Source organism: Hibiscus syriacus, unplaced genomic scaffold (genome assembly GCF_006381635.1).
Source record: "Hibiscus syriacus cultivar Baekdansim isolate YM2019G1 unplaced genomic scaffold, ASM638163v2 tig00004046_pilon, whole genome shotgun sequence".
In the NCBI taxonomy this organism is placed as follows: Eukaryota; Viridiplantae; Streptophyta; class Magnoliopsida; order Malvales; family Malvaceae; genus Hibiscus; species Hibiscus syriacus.
The window spans coordinates 194,571-207,639 of NW_024061997.1; positions in this window are offsets into that span (position 1 = coordinate 194,571).

The window sequence follows — 13,069 nt, forward strand, 5'->3', positions numbered from 1 at the left end:
CTGCTCCGTCCTATTTAAGTAGGATTGAGAAAGTACTCCCTCGTGTGGTTTTCACCTTTGTATGGGATAGTGAATAGCTCCTAGGGCTCACGCCTTATGATTCTCGTGATGGTTTTTCACCTCCGTGTTGACATAATGAGATGCGCCCCTCGAATTGAACTCGATCTGAAAGTCTGTAATGGGCCAGGATTGAGGTTTCAGTAGCCTAAGGGGGCACCGATAAGGACAATTTGAGAACCTTTCACTTTAGGGCCAAACCCAACATATAGTGAGCTTAGAATCCAGATAGAGCCTTATCCAAATCTTAAGAATCCCGTGAGGAGAGTACATAAGGAAAAACCTTTTTTAGCCTTTTAATTTTTGTAGTATAATTTTAATTTTTAAATAAATATATGTAAACTATAGATCATGCAGTTAGGTTTATTTTTTTTCAAACAAGCATGCGAACTAGATGACATGAGGTTAGGATTTTCTATAAGCAAAGCATGTGAGTAAAAATCCTATTTGGGTAGGATTTATTAAAGCATGATTGGGTAGCCAACATATGGGGTAGTTTTTATCGACAAATTATATTATGTCCAACTAATTCCTTTATGATTACTGACTAATTTTCTCTTGTCCTTTTGTTTATTTTGTTCTCATTTTTTAGTGCACTATTCATTCCATGGTGTTGTTCCTAACCGATGTCCATATATAAGGCTAGTAATATGGAATGAAAGATTCAAAAGGAGGTAGAAGACAATGCAAACGTTATAAGATGGTCTGAGTAGTCCCATCTAGCAAATTGAGACAATTTGCAGACTGGGTATGTGTCAGATCTGATTGGGTACACACATATCAATGTCCGTCAAAATAACTTAATCGCTAGCTACTTGTAACTTACTTAAGGAGTGGCTTAGTACTTAGTTGACTTATCACATGAAGCTGACACTGTAAGCGAATGATTGGAGCTTGAGATCGAAGAAACTCAGAGGATTTTATATTTACTTGGGCACATGTAGCAATTAGGAGAGATAGCTCAGATTTATCTATGATATTTTTAAGCCTTGTAACCAAACTTCGTTTATAATATAAAAAGTTGTTCTAAGGAATCATTCCAGAATCAACACATTGTATTGCATCTACATTGAATTTACTTTTCGCATTTCATTTTATTCATTAATAGTCATATTTTTCACATTCATTAATAAAATATCAATATTAATAAAATGATTGTATGGCAGAATACTGGAAACTTCTAAGCATCCATACCATACTAAAAAAATGCAATGGATGAGAGAATTGACCAAATTGTGAGGACTTAACTCAAAATGCATGAGAGTTTCAGGAAATCTCAAGATGAGATGCGAGAACAAATGTTAAAAGATTAGAATGATATGATGGAAAAACTAGCAAGTTTGTTGCTAGGAAATAATGCGAGTCATGAAGATACTCTAATTGTCGGTGTTATTATCGAGGAATATGTGTATCCCTCATGCTTCAAACCAAGGGCTGATCGTGGAAAGGCTCCCACTATTGGTTCCGCCAAGAGCCCTTATATCTCTTTGTCTTTACATCACCGCATGTTAGAGCACAACAGACAACGACTGCTCAGCCAGGAAGAATACACATAAACTTACCTGACACATCTGTAAACCCTCACCCAGTTGAAGATGTCCTGGATTTTGATGAGGATGACAAGGAACAATAGAGGAAACAATTCGAAGAGAAAGAGAAACAACTGAAATATGAAATCAGAGCCATGAAAGAAGACACTAACATGTATGGGATCGATGCCTATGAGATAAGTTTGTTTCATGATTTAGTGTTGCCACCCAAGTTTAAAATTTCAGATTTTGAAAAATTCGATGGTACAAGATGTCATTTTGAACACATCACTATGTTCTACAGAAAAATGACCGCTATGTGGGGGATGATCAACTGTTGATCCACTGCTTTCAGGAGAGCCTGGCAGGATGAGCCATCCGTTGGTACAATCAGTTGAGCCAGACTCAGATTAAATTTTGAAAGGATTTGGCTAAAGCTTTCCTAGAATAATATAAGCACGTAAAATATGCCTAATAGAATGTTGCAAAGTATAGAGAATAGATCTAAAGAAATTTTCAGGCAATATGCTAGAGGTGGACGGATATGGCTGTACAAGTTCATCTGCCACTTGAGGAAGAAGAAACCAACATGCTTTTTGTAAACACTCTAAGAGCTCATTCTTTGTCCACCTCATAGGAAACCCATCAATGAGTTTTGCTGATTTGGTCACAATAGGAGAAATTATCGAAATGTCAATCAAGAGTGGAAAGCTTGACGAAGGAGAATCTAGCAGGAAACTGTCAATGAAAAAGAACGATAATAAAGTTAGTAATATGAAGAAGTATGACTCCAACAACATTATTGTGACTCGACCTCAAGCCACAGGGTCATCCACACAAAAGTCTGCCAGACAAGGGGTAAAAGAACCAAGACATGAGAGGGAAAAACTTCAATTTGACCCGATCCCCATGACCTATAAAGAGTTATTTCAAATTCTTTATGATAATCATATGGTGTCACCTTACCACACATCGCTGATGCAACCTCTCTACCCTAAGTGGTATGACGCTAGTGCCTAATGCGAATATCATGCAGGGGCTTCAGGACATTCAATAGAGAATTGCACCGCCTTTAAAAAAATTATTCAAAATTAAGGCAGAGGAACATCATCAACTTTGGTGACAGTGAGCAACCCAATGTGGCTCAGAGCCCACTGCCAACCTATGCATGGCAGGGGTTGATGCAATTATTGAGAAAAAAGGAGGTTTATGCATTAATGCAATTTTGGGTGACGAGGCTGAGGAATGAAGAGTTGTAGGCATTTATTATATACCGTCGGCTTTGTGCTAAACAGTTGGACTGCAAAGGAATTGCCTGTAATTTACAAAACTTTTTTCAGAGTAATGCACAAAAACTTTCCATATTGCCTAAAACCCGGGGCAATAGATGATCTTTTGTAAAGGGTTAATCTACTTGTTTTTAAATATTTAATGAAAGATTGATTCCTATCAATTCATCAAATGGCAAACATTCTCCCATGTATATTTTTTCATTCTTTATTATTATATATATTATTTTATTCTATTTTTGATATGGGATAGATTTCCTGTATATGTATATGTATATATATCCTCTCGTTTGTTATTCTTTCAGGACCTCTGGTATCAATAATATGAATACTGATGACTCTGACCCGAAGATAGATTTCAAGTTGCCCATATGTCAGGGAAAGTTGAGGGTTATGATAATGATGAGGAATGCGACTTACCTTCTGAACTGATAAAAATGGTGGAGAAAGAAGATAAACAGATTATGCCTCATTAAGAGCCCGTTGAAATTTTGAATATGGGATCAGAGGAAAATAAGAAAGAGATAAAGATTGGCACCACCCTATCTGCTGAGGGGCGAAAAAAATCTGATTGGGATGTTTCAAGAATATAAAGAAGTGTTTGCTTGGTCATATGAGGACATGTCGGGTTTAGATACTGAATTGGTGGTACACAAATTACTGATAAAGCCATAATATAAACCGGTACAACAAAAGCTCAGAAGGATGAGACTCGAAATGCTACTGAAAATTAAAGAATAAGTGAAGAAACAATTCAATGTTGGATTCCTTAAAGTAGCCAAGTATCCAGAATGGGTGGAAAACATTGTTCCAATACTAAAAAAGGATGGAAAAGTTCGTATGTGCATTGACTAAAGAGATCTGAATAGGGAAAGTCTGAGAGATAATTTTCTTTTGCCACACATAGAAACCATGGTGGACAATACTGCTAGAAACTCCTTATTTTCATTCATGGATAGGTTTTCGGGTTATAATCGATTAAAGATGCATCCAAAAGATATGAAAAAGACTATGTTTGTCACCATGTGGGGTACGTTTCGTTACAATGTGATGCCATTTAGCTAAATAATGCAGGGGTAACCTACGAGAGAGCCATTGTAACACTGTTTCATGACATGATGGATAAATAAATAGAAGTTTATGTTGATAATATGATTGTTAAGGCCAAAACAGAGGAAGAACATGTAGATAGTCTAAGTAAACTCTTCCAAAGATTAAAAAAATGCTCGCTAAAACTCAATCCAAGTAAGTGTACCTTCGGGGTAATATATGGGAAATTTTTGGGGTTTATAGTGAACAAAAAAAGATTGAAGTAGATCCAGTCAAAGATATTCAGGATTTAACATGCCCACAAACACAAAAAGAAGTTCGAAGATTCTTGGAGAGATTAAACTACATCGCCCAGTTTTTTTCACAATTAACCTAGAACTCTGATACTATTTTTCGCCTTCTCCGTAAAAATAACCCAGGGGTGTCGAGTGATGATTGCCAAGAAGCTTTTGAAGCAATAAAATGATATTTTTCAAATGAGACATTCTTAATGCCACCAATCTTCGATAAACCCTTAATTATTTACTTGTCAATCTTCGAGAATTCAATGGGGTGTGTATTAGGGTAGCATAACCAAACTGAGAAAAAAAGAAAGAGTTATTTACTACCTTATCAAAAAATTCACTGATTGCGAAACAATGTATTCACTGATCGAAAAGGTGTGTTGTGCTTTAGGTTGGACTACTCGAAGGCTCAGACAATATATATTGTATCACTTTACTTGGTTGATCTTTATACTTGATCTTCTGAAATATCTAATGGGTGTACCTGCTTTATCTAGAAGATTGGCTTGTTGGCAGATTTTATTGTCTGGGTTTGACATTTAGTATAGAAGCCAAAAAGCAATTAAATAGAGTGTTGTAACAGATTTCATTGCAAGCAGGGCTTCTGAAGAATATGAACAACTGAATTTTGATTTCCCAGATGAGGATTTGATGGATATTTCAGCTGAATATATAGTCTCCTTTACTGATGAACTTTGGAAGATGAATTTTGATGGTGCTTCGAATGCCTTAAGGTACGAGATTGGGGCAATTTGGGTCTCACCTAGTGGATAACACTATCCTTTCACCAGTCGGCTGAATTTCGATTACAAAAACAACATAACTGAGTATGAAGTGTGATTTTGGGTCTCAGAGCTGCTATTGAGCGTAAAGTAAAAACACTCAAAGTGTATGAGGATTCAACTTTGGTAATTTATCAGATTAGAGGTGAATGGAAAACGAAAGTAAAAAAATCTCAAAGAGTTTGCATAAGTGACATTCCATTACCTCCCTCAAGAAGAGAATAAAACGGTGGAAGCTTTAGCCACTTTGGAAGCAACCTTTAAAGTAAATGAACAATTAGATATGATGCCTATTGATATACAAGATTATGAGTATTCAGCCCACTGTTATAGCATAGAGGAGGAGAAGGATGGAAATCCCTGGTATTATGATATCCTGCAATACATCAGATATCAAAGTTACCTTGAGCAGACAATTGAAAATGACAAAAGAACTATTCGAAGAATGGCTACAAGGTATGTGCTTGATGGTGAGATCTTGTACAAGAAAAGTCATGATCAAGTTTTGTTAAGGTGTGTGTATGCCAAGGAAGCCTAAACAATCATTGAAGAAATGCACGAGGAAGTATGTGGTACCCATGCTAATGGACATGCAATGACTAGACAAATAATGAGATTTGGGTATTATTGGTTAACCTTAGAAACAAATTGTATCGATTGTGCCAGAAAATGTCACAAGTGCCAGATTTATAGAGACAAACTCTATACCCTCATCATCCATTACAAGTGATGACTGCTCCGTAGCCATTCTCTATGTGGGGCGTAGATCTCATTGGACAAATTTCGCCCAAAGCTTCAAATGGTCATAATTTCATCTTGGTGACAATAGACTACTTTACCAAATGGGTAGAAGCCGATTCATATGAAAATGTCACTTAGTCAATAGTTTGTATGTTCTTAAAAAAGGATTATTTGTCGATATGGATTACCTGAAAGAATCATCACTGATAATGCCTTGAATTTAAACAATAAGATGATGGAATCAATATGTAAGCAGTTCTAGATAAAACATCATAATTCCACCACTTATCGCCCAAAGATGAATGGGGTAGTAGAGGCAACCAATACGAACATCAAGAGGCTCATAGAGAAAATGATTGAGACTTATAAAGACTGACATGAGAAGTTACCATTTGCTCTATTTGCCTATCGAAATTCAGTAAGGACGTCAACTTGTGCAACTCCATTTTCTTTAGCCAATGGGATGAAAGATGTGTTACCCATTGAGGTAGAAATTTTATCACTTCGAGTGTTATCAGAGGTTAAGCTAGACGAACCAGAATGGGTACAATCTAGGTATGACCAGTTGAATATGATTGAGGAAAAAAGATTAAAGGTTATCTGTCATAGACAAATGTACCAAAAACGTATGATGAGAGAACATAACAAGAAAGTTAGCCCACAAGAGTTTTAGGAAGGAGATCTGGTACTTAGAAAGATTCTGCCAATTCAAAGAGACTTCAAAGGTAAATAGATACCAAATTGGGAGGGTCCTTATGTTTTGAAGAAGGCATTTTCTAGAAGAGCTTTGATCCTCACCAAGATGGATGAACCAAAGTTACCTAACCCTGTGAATTTTGACGTTGTCAATAAGTACTTCACCTGAAGTAAGAAAAAAGAAATGAAAAAAATAAAAAATATATATATAAAAAAGAAAAAACAAAAACAAAAAACAAAATGTGGTTCAAGATGAAACCCGTAAAAGGCGTCTTGAAACCAAAGAAGGTCTCAAGTTGAAAACCCGTAAAGGGCAGCTTGAGAATTGTGCAAATTCAGAATTTGAACATGGTGGAGGTTCTGAATTATTTTTGAAGACTTGAACAGTAACACCAAATGGTGGTAAGGGTTAGGAATAGAGATTAAGGCTTGGATAACCATAAAGGACATGAAGAATACACGAGATTCAAATACTGGTTTATGACATCCAACATTCAGGAAATTCGATAGTACAGGGGGAACTTCACACCCTTGCGCATTGTCACAATTCTCAAGATCCCTTTAACAGAAGCTACACTCGAGTCATTTTGCGGTGTGCCAGTTCAAAATCATTCGTACTATTGATATTTGATGACGCCTACTATATTTTCTTTTGATTATTGTAGTTAAAGTTTGACATGTATTTACCCCAAAACTCCTTATTTATATAATAAAAAGTGGTTTTTTTCTTGTTAAAACCATGTTGCAACCATCATAATTTGAAAATAAAAACATGTAGATTAACTTGGGAAACATGAGATCATTGTGTATTATTGTACAAAAAGTTTTGAAAAAGTGCATGTATTTCCGAAGCTGAAAATAGATTTAGCATGAGGCTTACTTGATGATGGGCTACAGAAAGTTAAAAACTTGGGCTACAAGTAAAAGTTTAGCAAGGTGGGATAATCCAATAAATTTGTCACTGATCAAGTAGCTAGTCGTGAGTAGTGCCTGGGTTCAAGAGCAAAGAGAATCAGAGTCATGTTCAACCAAAGAGTGTCTGACCATAATTGTCAATTGAGGTGAACTGCTGTTGATATTCGTGCCCAAGATTCGACTGAATTACAAGGCGGTCGACAAAAGAGTTCTCATTTGAAAAGAAAATACCCTAAAAAATTGCACCATTATACACATTTTAAGCATAAATAGGATAATGAAATTCATAAAATGCATGATAATGATAAATGCAATTGAGTACTTATATGTTCTCCAAAAGGAAAGAATAGAGATGTAGAGACCCAATATAAAAGTAACACATTCAGATTCCCATGTTTGGTGGCGGCGAGACAAGCTCCCACAAGAGAAATCACTTTCCAATGATTGTCCTCCCAAGACTTTCAGGTATGATGTTTTCTAATTCTCAAAACACATACTAACAAGGGTTAATATTTAATTTTTAGATTTAATATTCTTGAAGACAAGAGAAGCAAATTGAACTCGATTTAAACTTCCCTGAAGAACAGTGGAATGAATCAATGTCCCCAGATATGATTTTCCCTGAAGAAACAGTGGAACATATCCCCTCTCTTTCCATATTTATCTTCCCTGAGTAGCAGTGGAACAAGTCTGCCTAGATTCATTCTTCCTTAAAGTACAATGGAATGAATCAACATCCACATATATGATTAACCATGAAGAAATAACAGAATATGTCCCATCTCTTTCCAGATTTGATATTCCCTGAGTAGCAGTGGAATAAGTCTACCTCAATTCATTCTTCCCTGAAGAATAGTAGAATCAATTAACGTCCCCATATCTGATTTCCCTGAAGAAACAGTGAAATAAATCCCCTATTTTTCAGATTTGATCTTCCTTGAGTAGTAGTGGAACAAGTCTGCCTCGATTCATTCTTTTCTGAAAGAACAATGGAGTGAATCAATGTCTCCAGATCTATTTTCCCCCAAAGAAGCAGCGGAACAGATCCCCTCTTTCCAGATTTGATCTTCCCTGAGTAGTAGTGGAACAAGTCTACCTCGATTCAATCTTCCTTGAAAAATAATGAAATAAATCAACGTTTCTCGATCTGATCTACCCTGAAGAAATAGTGGAGTAGATCCCTTATCAGATTTCAAAGCATATATTTGACCGGACAAAAACTCATTGCCTCTTCGTCTTTGTCCTATTTTTGTTAACACAAGAATGGGAAAAAAGAGGCAACTGTTGACACCCATTTTTGTCCTGCTATTATTATTATTATTATTAATTTTTTTTATTTATTTTACTGCCCAACAAAATTGACCCATAACCCCTTACACCAAGTTACAACTCAAGACTCGGGTCCAATTACAAGCAAACTAAACTTGGGTCTAATGCTAACCCTAATTAGTTAGGGTTTCTAACCTCTCTTTACATAGCCACCTCTCAACCGTTGGATCTGATTTTAGATCCAACGATCCAGATGTTATAAAATTAGGGTGTTCACCTTAAGTTTCCACCCGTCATCGTCACCACCAAGGGTCTTGTGTCGCCATCCATCTCCATCAATCAAATATGTCACCTTGCTGCACCAATCCCCGACCACCAATGCTGCCACCAACCAAGTCTATTACCATTGTCAGATCACCCAAATCAGCAAGGCAACCAACACACACTCAAGCAATGATTTCCTTTTGTAATCATTTGTTTAAAAAAAAAGAAAAATTGTAATAATATGGGTTATAAAACCAGAACGATGTAAAGAGAAAGGAGTTCCCATCAGTTTTTTAGAAAGAAAAGGCAATAAAAAAGGTAGAAATATTTGAAGGTATTTTTTGGTTTTTTTAGTTTCAAAACAAAGCAAAACAAATTTTAAAAAGCCTTGCATGCCATCAAAAATAAAGAGAAAGGGTTAGATGTATCTTAGAGTGGGGAGTCAAACCGGAAGGGGACTGGTTCGTCTTCTTTAGAGGTCACCAGAGTGCAAGAAAGTCGAAAGGTCGGGGGTCTTTATGGTTGTTTAGGGTCTTTTTAGGAAGTTTTAGCCATTTGATTTAGGCTTAGAGATATAGATCGAGGTTTAAAGAGTGTTTTAGGGTCGATTTAGGAGGTTTTGACGTCGTGTGTGGTGACCAAAGGTGGGGTAAGGCGATCGACAGTAGGCCGGTCAAGGGAAAACGAGAGAAAAGTGAGAGGGTTTTGATTTTTTTATGTTTCAGTTTAAAATGATAAAAAAGGGAAAGTTGTATTTATAGAAAAAGTTAGGGGAAATCAAACTTATGTCCCCTTAACTTGCTCATGTTTTTACAAAATAGTCACTTGTAGGGGTCAATTCTGTAATTTACCTTTTTCTATGTATGCTTGTAATTTTTGGTTTAATTGTTGTTTAGTCCCCCTAACCTTAGCGTGGTTTTGCATGTTAGTCACCTGTAGGGATCGATTTAGTAATTTACCAATTTTTGTGCATGATATATATTTTAGGGTTATTTATGTTTTAATCCCTCTATGTTTAGAATGTTTTTACATTTTAGTCATGTGTAATGATGATTTAATTTTTTAAATACTTGTGGACTGATTAGGTAATTTACCTATTTTTATTCAAATGCATTTTTTTAGTCTTATAAAAAAGGAATAATTAGGAAATCGTCTCTGTAGTTTCTGCATGTTTATATTTTGAATGGTAATTTATTTTTTATTTAATTTAATTTGGCCATGCAATTTTATTTTAATTTGGTTCCCATGTTTTATTTTTTTATTCTTTGTAATTTTAACACTCAATATTAAAAATGCTAATTTATGTCACTTTTGCATTTTATTTTTTTTAATTTTTGACATGATGTTTTTTGTTTATATTTTAGACATATTTTCATTTTATTTTATTTTAATTTTTGCATGTTGCTTGCTTGCTATTTCATTTTAGCCATTAATTAATTTTGCATGATACCCTCATAAGCATTTCTTGACTCGAATCAAAATAATTTGACTAAGGGTAATATTGATTCATTTTAATATTGTCGTAAAGTGACTGTCTTAAGTATAAGAAATGTACTTTCAATAATCTTAAAATGAAGGTCTATCCCACTTAGTGACACAAATTAAATTGAATCCTTTTTAAAATTCATGGATTGGGAAAAACATAATGTTCTTTTAATTGAATTCACAGAGAAAAGTCTGTTAGATCAAATCTAACGTCTCATATCGATGTATTTAACTAATTGAACATCCTTATTCTCATTAAGTATTGGTAAAACAAATAATTAATTATACTTGCTTTGTAATGCCCCAAATACCGATTTAAGGACTATATTGAAATAATTTAAAAATATGAGGATTGATTCTTTTAAATAATAAAAGATAAGAAGGATTAGGATGAATAATTCAGACTAAATTGTAATAATGGAGTATTAAGAGGGTATATTGGTCTTTTAAATGAAAAGAATTTAAAATGTCCTTTAGATGGGTATTAAAGAAAGGAGAAAAGGGGTTAGGTTACAAAGGTCTTCTTTCTATTTTTTCTTCCTCTTTCCCTATAACCAAGCTCCTCTATAGCTCAAAAGTAAGTTTTCTAGTTAATGATTTATTCATTCAATTTTTCTTGGTTATCGAATCCTTTTATATGATAGAAGCTTAAGGAAGGTTTAGATGAGATTAAAACGAAGTTATGAATGAGATATTAAAGATTAGAGAAAATGGGGTTTTGAGTGATATGTTTAAATAAGAGGGTTTATAGATGTTTATTGGTAAAATTGACTCGTCGACGATGTAAATGAAAGAATAGAAGCCTAGAATGAGTTTAAAAACAAGTTGGAATTTTTGGTGTGATTCTAAGAATCAAATGCATTTAAGATATACTAGATGTTTTAAGTATTTAAATGAAGTAAAGTTAGTAGGGTTAAGTAGATAAGTGTTACATAGTATTGTTAGGGGTAAATGAGAGGAAAATTGGCCAAAGTTGGATAAGTTTCGGGTTGAAAACTGGAAAATCTGGGTAGAGGTATTGGTACTGATAGAAAAGTACCGATATTATAGGCAAAAATTAGGCTAAATCAGTTAAGAAGTATCGATACTGATTCAATCAGTATCGATACCGAATGAAGTGGTATCGATACCATGGTGAGGGTATCGATACCGGGTAACATCGAACCTAATTTGGTATCGATACCATATAGGGGTATCAGTACCATAGTATATTAGTATCGATACCATGGTAAGGGTAGCGATACTGGGCCACATCGAATCTAATTTTGGTATTGATACTGGAAGGGGGTATCGATACCAAAGTAGAGTAATATTGATACCATGGTAGGGGTATCGATACTGAACGGCCAGAAATTTTAAGTTGGGCTGGTATTGTTGTAGAAAGTTTAATAATAAGTATTTTGATTAATGTTTAAGTTATAATTGATAGAAAATACACTAGCAATTGATATTACGCATGCAATTAATGAATGTGGGATATATCGAAATCAAGCTCCCGAATCGAGTAAGGCGAAAGGTAAGGGCCAAGTTCCGGAGTAATCATCTTCCCAATTTGAATATTTAAGCAAGGCGAATCAGGTGAGTGCATTTAATTATGTATGTATATACTATAATAGTCATGATAGTATTATTTATTGATGTATGTATGGTGAATTAGCAAATGACACTTTGTGTGCTAAAAGGGTAAGGAAATCATACTAAGTGTATAAATTTTCAGATAGGGCACTTCGTGTGCTAAAATGGTAAGAAAATCATGCTAAGTGTATGAATTTCCAGATAGGGTACTTTGTGTACTAAAATGGTAAGAAAATCATACTAAGTGTATGAATTTCCAAATAGGGCACTTTGTGTGCTAAAATGGTAAGGAAATCATACTAAGTGTATGAATTTCCAGATATGGCACTTTGTGTGCTAAAATGGTAAGAAAATCATACTAAGTGTCTAATCATGAGAAACTGGGTGGAGTTGTATCATTACTCATAGGATCAGATCGGGTATGGTAGACAAACACGACGATGTTTACGTCGCCCGAGCAAGTGAACTGCAGTTCTTCCAAAAGGAGTTCAAAAATAAGTATATTGGGAAGCAGATCATGAGATCAATGTTACTGAGGTTTTTGAGCTTAAAACAAGGGGATCGAGCGGTGCATGAATACGAGGTCGAATATAATAAGTTCGGCTGTTATGCTATAGAAGTTATTCCTAATGATAAAGCTCGCTGAGATTGGTTCATTGAGGGTTTGAGGCCTAAGCTAAAGAAAATGATGTTGGCATTAAATCTGTCTAGCCTAGAAGAAGTGATAAATAGAGTGAAGCCGATTTAAAGGGCTCAAAAGGAGACTCTAGCGACAGAGCAGAGTATGCAAATGAGAAAAAAATCGAAACGTCTTCATCTGCACAATATGCAGAAAGGGGCAAGGGATCAGGGTTTCAATTCACCATTAGAACTGATCATTCTGTAGCTTCACGGAAAACTAAGCAGTCCTAATCCTATACTACTAGCTTGGGTAGAACTTATGGAGAGAAACCTCGATGTCAGACATGCGACAAGTTACACGGAGGAGTATGTATGTTGATTTTCGGTGCTTGTTTCAATTGTGGTGAAGATGGTCACTTTGCTCGAAATTGCCCGAAGAAATATGGTGATAGATCAGTACAATCTGAGTGATCAGTAGCAGCACCTAATAGAAGCAGAGGGAGAGGAATATC